This window comes from Capsicum annuum, chromosome 7, assembly GCF_002878395.1.
Source record: "Capsicum annuum cultivar UCD-10X-F1 chromosome 7, UCD10Xv1.1, whole genome shotgun sequence".
NCBI lineage: Eukaryota > Viridiplantae > Streptophyta > Magnoliopsida > Solanales > Solanaceae > Capsicum > Capsicum annuum.
Window position 1 is genome coordinate 660,223 of NC_061117.1, and position 12,736 is coordinate 672,958.

The window sequence follows — 12,736 nt, forward strand, 5'->3', positions numbered from 1 at the left end:
ATGTAATTGCAAAATGATCTTTTTGAATCTAACAGTGCATCTTTAGCCACCTGGGTTGATTTGCGACTGTTTCTTTCAATCCAAACATGGTATACCACAGCAGCAAAAATGAATCCCAGGATCACAGTCGCAGCTCTTGCGCTTCTTAGGGAAGATAGCCGTTGTACCTCAGAGTTCCAGTTAGTAATCTGTCTATTTATGGCCATACAAGTAAGTAGTGTCTGCCGCAAATACCTACAATAGGAGCATTTGAAGAACAAGTGTGAACTACATTGCAAACTCAAACTAGATCAATTTTCTGTTTCTTTAAACATACAATAAGATGTAGAAATATTAGCCAAAAAAAAAAAACGGAAGCAATCAATAAATTATTTCATGGTGCCTCAAGAATTCCAACATTGTTCAAACAGTAAACAAACTGCCAATTACCTATTAATTCTAAATTTCTTCTACTCCACCAGATTCTAAACAAAGTGCCATACAGTAAACATTGAATTAACATCTTATCATATATTTTTTTAACAATAATGATTTCCACTTATTGACTAGAGTTATATTAACATTATGTTCAAGTGACGAGTACTCACTGCAGATAATAACTTAGTTATTAGTAAACGCTATTGATATCACTAATTCATCACTAAAATTGAAAAGAACTAGAACTAAACCAAACGAGAAACAAAAACTAGCACTGTGTACATCAACTTAAAGAATCGTCTAGTGATCAATGAAGTGAACTAAGGTTCAGCTCTGAACAAAGAGCAAAATATCAATTTAAAGTACATCAATTTTTGGGGTTCAACTACAGATTTTTCAGCACCAAGAATGTTTTTAGGAGATAAAAGAAGAGTTACCTTTAGGGTCCTCAGCTGAATCATTGAATTTTCATCAGCTTTAACACACTTTGATTCATCGGAATTCAAATTGATTGAGTTCTGTGATGAATTGGCCCTGAAATTCATAAGGGATACATTTATTGAGACATTTTGAACCATATCTACTGACCAATTTTGATTTACAGTCGCCGGAGCGCCACCGTCATGAAATTGGGGTTTTGAAATCCTAATTTCAAAATTGGACACGTTCTGTGAGGAAATCGAAGGGACTTTTGTGAAATTTGTGTTCCTGGCCTCATTTGGATTCGATTGGCGATGAAATTATTGGATTTGGAGCTCCGCCTCCGAAAATCGCCGACGCCGGCAAAATTTTTGATCTCAAATTGGCGTCGATTGATGCCGTATTTTTTGGATCTTCTTGCTGGGGTTTGGTCGCCTGAAGGAGGCGTCCCGTTTGGTGTTGAGTTTTCCCCATTTGACGGTGAGCTGCGGCGGCGCCGCCACCGTCGAAAATCGCAAACGGTGGCGCTGCGTTCAAATGCAAATTTTTAACGTTTGAGGCAGTATTTTTGGGGGATTTTTGTTGGGTTAGGTTCGCGGAGGCTTGATGCACGTTTTGGCACTAGTCCGCCACTATCAAGGTCGCCGGAAAACAGACTCGACCTGTTCTCTATGATATTTGCACAAACCCTAAAATTGGATTGATTTTTTGAGAAGATAATATCTAGTTTTCCTTTAGTTGTTATGTTTGGGTCGGATCATTGGGTTGGGCAGATGGGTGGGTAGTTTAAGTGGGAATTAAGTTGGGTTTTAAAAATAATTCGATTTTACTTAATTAAATTTCAAACCAATCACGAGCTGTCATGTGTTAAATTAAAGCCAAATTAGATGTCTGTTGATTGGAAGGGTATTTGTGAGCCATATAGGTGAATGGAAGGGTATTTTAGAGCCCAAAGATAGATGGAGGATATTTTAGAGCCATTTCTAGTAGTTGAAGGGTATTTCTGACCCTTTTCCGTTATATAAATTATGTAAGATATATTATTTATTATACATCAAACCAAATAATGTGTAAGAAATAATGCATGCATGACTAATACAAATATTACTAATGCAAGTATTACTAATACACTATATTTTGCATTGTTCTTATACACTCTATCAAACGACCCCTTAGTATGGAACATTTTCTTTTCCAAGTGAAATTTCCTAGCATATGAAAGAGTGAAAAAGTGTTTTCATTGTTGTGGAATAAGAAGCCTTCGTAGCTTAATGAACGTATTTAATTTATTCGGAGCTATTAAAGAGGGATCCACTTTGACTTGACACAAAGTCTTAAATTAAAGTTGTGTCAAATGTATCAAAATGTAATTTAATCTTGTGGTCCTAAATTAAAATTATGTCAAATGTACCAAAATGTCCTTTAATCTTGTGGTCCTAAACATGTCACGTAGAAAGTTAAAATTAAAAGTATTATCAAAAAGAATAATTCTTTTTTAAACAGACTAAAAGAGAAAGTAGGTCACTATTTTTTAAACGGGGGAAGTAGCAATCTTTTATCTCTTGTACACATGCATCTTATTTTTAGTCCTATATTTTTCAGAATTATTTCATGTATTTTGTTGAGAAATTTTATGGTATTTATCTCCATGCATCAAGTATAATTTTTTCGGAATTCTAAAGTAAGCGTCATGTAAAATGTGGTAATCTGTTAAGATTACATAATATGACTTTTACATTTTTATTAAATTTTTGAAGTTCTACTTATTCTCCGTCTTCTTTAATTTCAAGTACATATGTAATAGAACATAATTTTAGTAGTTTATTTTCTCATACTTATTGACTTTGGTTGCTCTCGCAAGTCACAAGTGAAAACAAATCTTCAGGGGCAATTTCTTGTGCTTGTACAATTGGCGAAGCATGGTTTTTTTTTTTTGTTTCCTAAGGTATCCCTACAACCGACAGTCGCGAGAATAATCCTTAGTTCCTACTGTCAGCATACTAAACGATAGGGAACTGACCACAGAGTTTTTTTCATTCACTAGAGGTGAGAATCGAACCCCCAACCTCTTGTTTAAACCCTTTGTGGTTGAAGCACGGATTTATTCGCTAGTGCCTAATAGCAACCAAATTAGTGGTTTTATCCTACACGCTTCAACGTGCTATGCCCTATGTTAAATGAAATGAAATACTCCCTCATTCCCATTATGTGTTGCCTTTTGATCGGACATGGAGTTTAAGAAATGAGTGATGACTTTGTAAAGTTTACAAAATTAACCTCTTAAAGTTTACTTTTGAGTTGTCTTTTTTTATTAAATTGGATCCAGTAAGGATAAAATGGGGATGTCGTCATTAAATAGTTACCAATAAGTAAAGATGACATTCTTTTTAGAAGACGGCACATAAAATGGGACAGACGCAGTACTACTTACCATCCGTTTGTAGATAGTACCCGAGTGCTCGACCCACATTTGTTGCCTTGAATATTATTACCCACCAATAATCATGACAACTAAGTTAAAAATACATGTAACAAGATTTTTGAATTCTATTCCCTCCATTTTTTTAAATTTTTATTCTGGTTCTTCGGAAATCAATTTAACTAAGTTTCAAAGCTACTTACAATATATTAATTTAATTTTTTAAATTGTAATTTAAAAACTACATAAAAAAGTACTATAAAATACAGAAGGAATGGAGTTTTGCTGGGGCAAAAAATTACAGCTTTTTACTTGTCTAACAAAATTAGTTCCTAATATGTCCACCCATACTGCTTCAGTTGCGCACATAGGAGGAATTACAGAATGGTGCTATTTTCCAGTCGTTGTGTTTTTGCACCTTCCTTGGGTAGTCCATCCACCGCCCTGGTTTATTTTCTGTAGCTATGTTCCACAACTGGATGGTCCAGTTCCGCCAACAGTGACCTACATTCTCCAATTATAGCATCATACAAAAGGTTTTCATTAATGAGCATTGAAATGATTTCTTTAGAGTCAACATTGATATGGATAAGAGTAAGATTGTTGTTATAGCCCGTGATTCCAGAGGTGTGCCCGGGGTCCGAGTGTGAAATGGACCAAAAATTGACTAGAGGCTCCCGGGCAAGCTGATGAGTTGGGGAGCGTGGGCCATTAGGATGGGCGTGGGCGTTTTGGTTGTCAAACGGGCGAAACAACACGAATGGGTCATTTTGGGGCCAAATCGATGTGCTATTGCCCACGGTTTCGGAGGAGTGTCCGGGGTTTGGGCATGATGGACCAAAAATCAACTTAGGGCTCCCAGGTTGGCGGAAAAGCTGGATAATGTGGGCCTTTGGGGTGGGCGGGGCCGTTTGGATGGTCGAATGGGCGAAACGATGCAAACGAGTAATTTTTGGGCCAAATCAGTGTTACGGTTTTGAGGGTATGCCTGGGTCCCGGGCGTGAAATGGGCTGAAAATTAACCTAGGGCTCCCAAACTGGCTGAGGACCTGGGGAGGGTTGGCCTTTGGGGTGGGCGGGGTCGTTTGAATGGTCAAACGGGCAAAACAGCGCGAACAGGCCAATTTTGAGTCAAATCAATGTACTATAGCCCATAGTTCCATGGGTGTGCCCGAGATCCAGGCATGAAATGGGCTGAAAATTGACCTGTGCTCGCAGGCTAGCTAAAGAGCTGGGGGGTGTGGGCCTTTGGGGTAATCGGGGTCGTTTGAGTGGTCAAACAGGGGAAACGGCGCAAATGGACCATTTTTGGGCTAAATCAGTGTGCGCCCATGGTACCGGGGGTGTGCCTGGGGCCCAAGTACGAAATAGGCCAAAAATCAACCTGGGGCTTCCAGGCAGGCTGAGGAGCTGGAGAGTATGGGCCTTTGGGGTAGAAGGACCATTTGGGTGGTCAAACGGTGAAACAGCACAAATGAGTCATATTCGGGCCAAATCAATATCCTATAGCCTATGGTTCGGTAGGGTGCCCTGGGTCTAAGTATGAAATGGACCGAAAATCAATCGGGGGATCCCAGGAAGGCTAAGGAGCTGGAAGTGTAGGCCTATGGGGTGGGTAGTTTTGTTTCGGTGGTCAAACGGGCGAAAAGGCGCAAACGAGCCATTTTCGGGACAAATCGGTGTGCTATTGCCCACAATTCCAGGGGTGTGCCCAAGTTTCGAGCGTGAAATAGGCCAAAAATCAACCTGGGGTTCCCAGGCAGACTGAGGAGCTAGGAAGTACGAGCCTTTGGGGTGGGAGGGGTCGTTTGATGGTCAAACAGGAAAAACAACGTGAACGAGCTATTTTTGGACTAAATTGATATGTTATAGCCCACGGTTCTGGGTGTTTGGCGGGAGCTTGGGTGTGAAATGGGTCAAAAATCGACCTGGGGCTTTTAAGCAAGCTGAAGAGTTGGGAGTGTAGGCCTTTAGGTTGGGCGGGGCAGTTTGGGAGGTTAAATGGGTGAAATAGTGCAAACGGGCCATTTTCGGGCAAAATCGATGTGCTACAGCCCACGGTTTTGAGGGTGCGCCGAGGGTCCGGGCTGGTAATGGGCTAAAAATCAATGGGGCTCCCAAGCAAGGTGAAGAGTTGGGAAGTGTGGACCTTTAAGGTAGGCGGGGCCGTTACGGTGGTCAAACTGGCAAAATGACATGAATGGGCCATTTTTAGGCCGAATCAGTGTGCTATAGCCCACGGTTCTGGGGGTGTGCCCGAGGTCCGGGCATGAAATGGACCAAAAATTGACCTGGGGCTCCCAGGTAGGCTAAGGAGCTGGAAAGTGTGGGCCTTTAGGGTGGGCGGGGCAGTTTGGGTAGTAAAATGAGCTAAACGGCACGAATGAGCAATTTTTAGGCCAAATTGGTGTGCATAGCCAGCCCATGATTCTGGGCTTATGCCCAGGTTTTAGGCATGAAATAGGCCAAAAATTAACCCGGGGCTCCCAGAAAATCTGAGGAGCTAGGTAATGTGGGACCTTAGGGTAGGCGGGGCTATTTGGGTAGTCAAATGGGCAAAATAGTGCAAACGAGTGTGCCTGGGTTTTGGGCGTGAAATGGGTCAAAAATCGACTTGGGGCTCATAGGCAGGCTGAGAAATTGGGAAGTGTGGGCCTTTGGGATGGGCAGGGTCATTTGGGTGGTTAAACGGACAAAACAGCATGAACAGGCCATTTTTGGGCCAAATTGGTGTGCTATAGCAGACGGTTTCGGGGGTGCACCCGAGGTCCGATCGTGAAATTGTTCAAAAATTAACCTGGGGATCCCAGGCAGGCTGAGTAGCTGTAGAGTGTGGGCCCTTTAGGTGGGCGGGCCGCTTGGGTGGTCAAACGGGTAAAACAATGAGAACTGATCATTTTTGGGCTAAATCAATGTGTTATAGCCCACGGTTTCCGGGGTGTGCCCTAAGTTTGGGCGTGAAATATGTCGAAAGCCGGCCTAGGGCTCCCAGAGCAGGCTAAAGCACTAAGGAGTGTGGGCCTTTGGGGTAGGCAAGGTCGTTTAAGTAATCAACCATGCAAAACAGCACGAACGGGACATATTTGGGCCAAATTGGTGTGCTATAGCCCACAGTTCCAGGGGTGTGCTCAAGGTCCGAACGTGAAATGGGTCAAAAATTGACCTGGGGCTCTCAGGCAGGCTGAGGAGCTGTAGAGTGTGGGCCTTTGGGGTGGGCGAGACCTTTTGGGTGGTCAAACGGGCAAAATAGTGCGAATGGTCTATTTTCGGGCCAAATTAATGTGTTATAGCCCACGGTTCCAAGGTCTGGGCATGAAATGTGCTTAATTGACCATATGGCTCCCAAACAGGCTGGGAAGCTTGGGGAGTATGGGCCTTTGGGGTGGGCGGAGCCTTTTGGGTAGTCAAATGGGCTACACGGTGTAAAGGGGCTATTTTCGGGCTAAAATGGTGTGCTATAGCCCACGATTTAGGCGGTGTACCCGGGGTCCGAGCGTGAAATAGGCTAAAAATTGATCTGGGGCTCCCATGCAGGCTGAGGAGCTGGGGATTATAGACCTGTGGGGTGAGCAAGTCCATTTTGATGGTCAAATGGGCAATACAGCACGAACGGGCAATTTTTGGGCGTGAAATAGGTCAAAAATTGACCTTGGGCTCCCAGATAGGCTAAAGAGCTGGGAGTATGGGTCTTTGAACTGGGCGAAGCATTTGGGTGGTCAAACGGGTGAAACAGCACGAACGGACCATTTTTGGGCCAAATTGGTATGTTATAGCCCATGATTTCGGAGAAGTGCCCGGGTCCAGACGTGAAATAGGCTAAAAATCGACCTGGGGCTCCCAAGTAGGCTGAGTGGCTGGGGAACATGGGCCTTTCGGGTGGGTGAAGATATTTGGGTGGTCAAACGAGCGAAACGGCATGAGCGGGCTATTTTTGGGCCAAATCGGTGTGCTATAGCATGTAGTTTTGAGAGTGGGCCCAGGGTCCGAGCGTATTGTGGAATGAAATTCAACCTGGACATTCCAGAAGGCCGGTGAGCGCCTAGGATGGGTCGTTGGGGTCGGCGGGGCTATTTAGCTGGTCAAACGGGTAAAACAACGTGAATAAGACATTTTTGGGCCAAATCGGTGTGCTATAGCGCACAGTTCTGGGGATATGCACGGGGTCCAAGTATGAAATAGGTTAAAAATTGAACTGGGGCTCCCAAGAAGGCTGAAGAAGTGGGGATTATGGGCCTTTTGGGTGGGAGGGGATATTTGGGTGGTCAAACGGGCGAAATGGCACGAACGAGCTATTTTTGAGCTAAATCACTATGCTATAACCCAGGATTTTGGGGCTGTGCCCGGGAGTTCAGTTGTGAAATAGGCTAAAAATTGACCTGGGCTCTCATGCAGGCTAGGGAGCTGAAGAGTGTGGGCTTTCAAGGTGGGCGGGGCCATTTGGGTGATCAAACGGGCAAAACAGCGCAAATATACCATTTTCAAGACAAATCGATGGTTTATAGCCCACGATTTTGGGTTTGTACCAGGGGTTTGGGTGTGAAATGGGTTAAAAATTGACTTGAGGCTCCTAAACAGGCTAAAGAGTTGGCGAGTGTGGGCCTTTGGGATGGGAGGGGTTGTTTGGGTAGTCAAACAGATAAAATAACGCGAACGGGCTATTTTCGGTCCAAATTGATGTGTTATAGCCCACAGTTTCAGGGGTGTGCCCAGGGTTAAGGGCCTAAAATGGGTCAAAAAATGACTTGGGCTCCTAGGTAGGCTAAGTAGCTGGGAAGTGTAGGACTTTGGGGTAGCGGGGTTGTTTGGGTAGTCAAATCAGTGAAACGGTGCGAATGGGCCATTTTCAGGTCAAATCGGTGTGCTATAGCCTACTGTTTCAACGGTGTTCCAGGGGGTCAGGGAGTGAAATGGATCCAAAATCAACCTGGGGTTCCCAGACAGATTGAGGATATAGGTAGTATGGGCCTTTAGGGTGGACGAGGCTATTTGTATAGTCAAACGGGCGAAACGACACGAACAAGCTATTTTTTAGTTAAATCGGTGTGCTATAGCCCATGATTCTAGAAGTGTGTCCGTGGTCCAGGAGTGAAATGAGCCAAAAATTTACCTGGGGCTTAAGGCAGGCTGAGGAGATTTGGAGTGTGGGCCATTGGGGTAGGAGGGGTTATTTGGGTGGTCAAACGGGTGAAACAACATGAACGGACCATTTTAAATGAAATCAGTATGCTGTAGCCACGATTTAGGGGTGTGCCTGTGGTCCGATCGTGAAATGAGAAATCAACCTAGGGATCCCAGGCAGGCTGAGGAGCTGGGAAGTATGGGACTTTGGGGTGGGCAGGGCCATTTTAGTGGTCACATAAGCGAAACAATGCGAATGGGCTATTTTCGAGCAATATCGATATGCTATAGATCACGGTTCTGGGGTGTGCCTGGGATCTGGGCGTGAAATAGGCCAAAAATCTATCTAGGTCTCCAAGAATAGTTGAAGAGTGTGGGCCATTGGGGTTGACGGGGCCATTTTGGTGGTAAAATAAGAAAAATGACTTAACAGACTATTTTCGGCCAAATTGGGGGTGTGCTCAGTGTAAAGGTGTAAAATGGGCCAAAAATTTACCTAGGGCTCCTAGGCAGGCTTAAGAGCTGAAGAGTGTGAGTCTTTGGGGTGGGCGAGGCCATTTGGGCGTTCAAACAGTTGAAACAACACGAAAGGGCTACTTTCGGGCTAAATCGGTGTGCTATACCGAAGGTTTTGGGGGTATGCCTGGGGTATGGGCATGAAATGGGCCAAAAATTGACTTGGGGCTCTAAGGAAAACAGAGGAGCTGAAAACTGTAGGCCTTTGGGTGCGCGAGGCTGTTTGGGTGAAATTGTGTGAACAGGCCTTTTTTACACCAAATTGGTGTGGTATAGCCCATGGTTTTGGGGTTGCGCCTGGGGTTTGGGCGAGAAATAGATGAAAAATTGACCTGGAGCTCTCAGATAGGCTGAGGAGCTGGGGAGTGTGGGCATTTGGGGTGGGCGGGGCTGTTTGGGTGGTCAAACGATCGAAACAGCGCGAACGGGCCAATTTCGTGCTAAATCGGTATGCTATAGCCCACGGTTCTAGGGGTGTGCCCAAGGTTGGGGCATGAAATAGGCCTAATATCGACCTGGGGATCCTAGAAAGGCTGGAGAGTGTGGGCCTTTGGAGTGGGCGGGGTCTTTTAGGTGGTCAAACAGGCGAAACGACGAAATGGGTCATTTTTAGGTCTATATGGTATGCTATAGCCCACATTTTTCTGGATGTGCCCAGGGTCCGAGCGTGAAATGGGCCAAAAATCTACCAGGGCTCCCAGGCAGGCTGAGGAGTCGGTGATTATGGGCCTTTGGGGTAGGTGAGACCATTTGAGTGGTCAAACTAGAAAATGGGCCCAAAATTATCCTGGTCTCCTAGTAGGCTGAGCAGCTATGAAATATTAGCCTTTGGGATGGGCAGGGTCGTTTGGGTGGTCAGAAGGGCAAAACAGCACGAATGGGCCATTTTTGGACTAAATTGGTGTGCTATAGCCAATGGTTTCAGAGTGTGCCTGGGATTTGGTCATGGAAAGGTCCGAAAATTAACCTGGGGCTCCCAGGCAGGCTAAGTAGCCGAGGAGTGTAGGCCTTTTGGATGGACAAGGTTGTTTGGGCAGTCAAATGAGCCACCCAAATCAATGCGCTATAGTGTGGCCTTTGGGGTGGGTAGGCTGTTTGGCTGGTCAAATAAGCAAAAAAATGTAAATGAGCCATTTTCGGACCAAATTGGTGTGCTATAGACCACAGTTCTGGGGGTGTACCCAGGGTCTGGGCATGAAATGGGCCAAAAATTGACATGGAGCTCTAAGGCTGGCTGAGGTGCTGGAGAGGGTGGGCCTTTTAGGTAGACTGGGTTGTTTGGGTGGTCAAACGGGCAAAACTATTGAATGGGGCATTTTCGAGCCAAATTGGTGTGTTATAGCCTACGATTTCGGGATTATGCCAGGGGTCCTGGTGTGAAATGGGTTAAAAATTAATTTGGGCTCTTATCAAAGCTTAGAAGCTGGAGAGTGTGGGCCTTTGGGGTAGGCGGGGCCATTTGGGTGTTCAAACGGCCGAAACAGCACAAATGGGTTGCTTTCAGGCCAAATCGGTGTGCTATAGCTCACGGTTCTGGGGGATTGCAAGCGGTCTAGGCGTGAAATTTGCCAAAAATTGACCTGGGGCTCTCAGGCAAGCTAAAGAGCTGGGGACTGTGGTCCTTTGGAGTGGGAAGGGCTATTTATATGGTCAAACGGGCGAAACATGAGAACGGGCCTTTTATAGGCCAAATCGGTGTGCTATAGCCCACGATTCCAGGGGTGTGCCCGGGGTTTGGCGTGAAATGGGTGGAAAATTAACTTGGGGCTCCCAGGCAGGCTGAGAAGCTGGGGAGTATGGTCCTTTGGGGTGGGCTGGGGCCGTTTAGGTGGTCCAATGGACGAAACGGCATGAAAAGGTTATTTTTAGGCCAAATCGGTATGCTATAGCCCACGTTTTTAGGGGTGTGCTTAAGTTTCTAGCATGAAATAGGCTAAATATCAGCCTGAGAATCCTTGACAGGCTGGGGAGTGTGGGTATTTAGGGTGGGCGGGGTTGTTTAGGTGGTTAAACAGGAAAAACGACATAAATTGGCTGTTTTAAAACCAAATCGGTGTGCTATAGCCCATGATTCCATGGGTGTGATCGGGGTTCGAGCGTTAAATGGGCCAAAAATTGACCTAGGAATCCAAGGCAGGCTGGGGAGTTAGGTATCATATGCCTTTGGGGTGGGCAGGACTGCTTGGGTGGTCAAACAGGAAAAACGACATAAATGGGCTATTTTAAGGCTAAATTGGTGTACTATAGCCTGCGATTGTGAAAGTGTGCCCGGGTTTTGGGCGTGAAGTGGTCCAAAAATCAATCTGGGTCTCCTAGACAGGCTGAGGAGTTAGAGAATATAGTCCTTTGGTGTGGGCAGGGCAAAACAACACGAATGAGCCATTTTTGAGCAAAATTAGTGTGTTATAGCCCACAGTTCTAGGGGGGTGATCATGGTCCAGGTGTGAAATGGGTCAAAAATTAACCCGGGGCTCCCAGGCAGGCTGAGGATCTGGAAAGTGTGGGCCATTTAGGTAGACAAGGCCGTTTGAGTAGTTAAACAAGTGGGACAGCGCGAACGAGATTTTTTTGAGCCAAATCAATGCCTATAGACCACGATTGTGGGGGTGTGCTCGGGGTTCGGGCATGAAATCGGCCAAAATTGACCTGGGGCTACCAGACAGGCTGAGAAGCTGGGGAATGTGGCCTTTTAGAGTGGGAGGGGCCGTTTGTATGGTCAAACGGGTGAAACAACGCGAACAAGATATTTTTGGGCTAAATTAATGTGCTATAGCCCATGGTTTCGAGGGTATGCCCAGGTTTCAAGCATGAAATGGGCCGAAAATCAACGTAGGACTCCAAGACAGGCTGAGAAACTGGAGAATGTGGGTCTTTGGGGGTGGGCGGGGCTTTTTGGGTGGTCAAATGAACAAAACGGCATGAACAAGCCAATTTCAGGCTAAATCGGTATGCTATAGCCCATAGTTCTCGGGGTATGACTGGGGGTAAGGGCGTAAAATGGGCCAAAAAGTTACTTGGGTATCCCAGGCAGGCTGAGGGATGAGGAGTGTGGGCCTTCAAGGTAGGGGGAAGGGCGTAGTTTGCCAGGTCAAATGGGCGAAATAGAGCGAACGATCCTTTTATTGGCCAAATTGGTTAATTATAGCCCACAGTTCCAGGGGTGTGCCCAATGTACGGAAGTAAAATAGGCCAAAAATTGACCTGGGGTTCTTAGGCAGGCTGAGGAGCTGGGGAATGTTAGCCTTTGGGGTGATCTGGGCTATTTGGGTGGTCAAATAGGCTAAACGATGCGAACGGGCCATTTTTGAGCTAAATTAGTGTGCTATAGCCCACGAATCCAGGGGTGTGCGCAGGGTTTGGGTGTGAAATGGGCTGAAAATTAACCTAGGGCTCCCAGGCAGGTTGAGAAGTTAGGTAATGTGGGCCTTTTGGGTGAGTGGAATTGTTTAGGTGGTCAAACGGGTGAAACGATATGAACGGGTTATTTTCAAGCCAAATTGGTGAGCTTTATCCCACGGTTTTGGGGGTTTGCCGGGGGTATGGGCATGAAATGGGCTAAAAATTAACTTGGGGCTCCTCGGTAGGATGAGGAGTTGAGAAGTGTGGGCCTTTGGGGTGGGCAAAGCTGTTTGGGTGGTCAAACAGGTGAAATGACACAAATGAACCATTTTTGGGCCAAATCAGGGCGCTACAGCCTACGGTTTCGAGAGTGCGCCCGAGGTCTGAGAATAAAATGGGTTGAAAATTGACCTAGGGCTCCTAGAAAGGCTGAGAAGGTAGGGAGTGTAGGCCTTTTGGGTGGGCGGGGCTATTTGGGTGGTTAAACGAGTGAAATTGTGCAAACCG